General features: G+C 37.4%; 1 non-coding gene across 1 annotated transcript; it reads right to left on the reverse strand.

Moving 5' to 3' along the window:
• Positions 1 to 791: 791 nt before the first annotated feature.
• On the reverse strand, positions 792 to 895 carry LOC130953032 (small nucleolar RNA R71). The gene has a single exon (XR_009075205.1). It is a non-coding gene; the product is annotated as a small nucleolar RNA R71 (small nucleolar RNA).
• Between the last annotated feature and the right edge of the window lie 477 nt (positions 896 to 1,372).

A 1,372-nucleotide genomic window follows, 5' to 3' on the forward strand; every position in this document is an offset into this window, starting at 1 on the left:
AATTTTAATTTTAATCATATCTCATCTTTAATTTTCAAAATTACTAACTCCTTTTCAAAAATTAATTTTTGAATTCTCCCTCTCTTTTCTTATTCTATTTAATTATTTATTTACTAACACTTCTCTTCACCTCTCTTCATCTAAAAATCTGAACCCATTCTTCTTCACTCTTCCCCCCTTTCTACTTCTACTAACATAAAGGAATCTCTATACTGTGACGTAGAGGATTCCTCTTCTTTTCTTGTTTTCTTCTCTTTCATATGAGCAGGAACAAGGAAAAAGGCACTCTTGTTGAAATTGATCCTGAACCTGAAAGGACTCTGAAGAGGAAACTAAGAGAAGCTAAACAATCCAGAAACAACCTTTCAGAAATTTTCGAACAAGAGAAGGAGATGACAGCCGAACCCAACAACAATAATGCAAGGAGAATGCTTGGTGACTTCACAAAACCAACGTCCAAATTTGATGGAAGAAGCATCTCCATTCCTGCCATTGGAGCCAACAATTTTGAGCTTAAACCTCAACTAGTTGCTTTAATGCAACAGAACTGCAAGTTTTATGGACTTTCATCTGAAGATCCTTACCAGTTTTTAACTGAGTTCTTGCAGATTTGTGAGACTGTTAAGACTAATGGAGTAGATCCTAAAGTCTACAGGCTCATGCTTTTCCCTTTTGCTGTAAGAGGCAAAGCTAGAATATGGTTAGATTCACAACCTACGGATAGCCTGGACTCCTGGGATAAGCTGGTCACAACCTTCTTGGATAAATTCTTTCCTCCTCAAAAGCTGAGCAAGCTTAGAGTGGATGTTTAGACCTTCAAACAAAAAAATGGTGAATCCCTCTATAAAGCTTGGGAAAGATACAAGCAGTTGACCAAAAGGTGTCCATCTGACATGTTTTCAGAATGGACCATATTTGATATATTCTATTATGGTCTATCTGAATTTTTGAAAATGTCACTGGACCATTCTGCAGGTGGATCCATTCACCTAAGGAAAACACCTGCAGAAGCTCAAGAACTTATTGACATAGTTGCAAATAACCAGTTCATGTACACTTCTGAGAGGAATTCCATGAATAATGGGACACCTCAGAGGAAGGGAGTTCTTGAAATTGATGCTTTGAATACCATATTGGCTCATAACAAAGTGTTGACTCAGCAAGTTAACATGATTTCTCAAAGTCTGAATGGATGGCAAAATGCATCCAACAGTACTAAAGAGGCAGCTTCTGAAGAAGCTTATGATCCTGAGAACCCTGCAATAGCAGAGGTAAATTACATGGGTGAACCTTATGGAAACACCTATAATTCATCATGGAGAAATCATCCAAATTTTTCATGGAAGGATCAACAAAAGCCTCAACAAGGCTT

The sequence above is a fragment of the Arachis stenosperma genome, chromosome 9 (genome assembly GCF_014773155.1).
Source record: "Arachis stenosperma cultivar V10309 chromosome 9, arast.V10309.gnm1.PFL2, whole genome shotgun sequence".
Taxonomy (NCBI): Eukaryota; Viridiplantae; Streptophyta; class Magnoliopsida; order Fabales; family Fabaceae; genus Arachis; species Arachis stenosperma.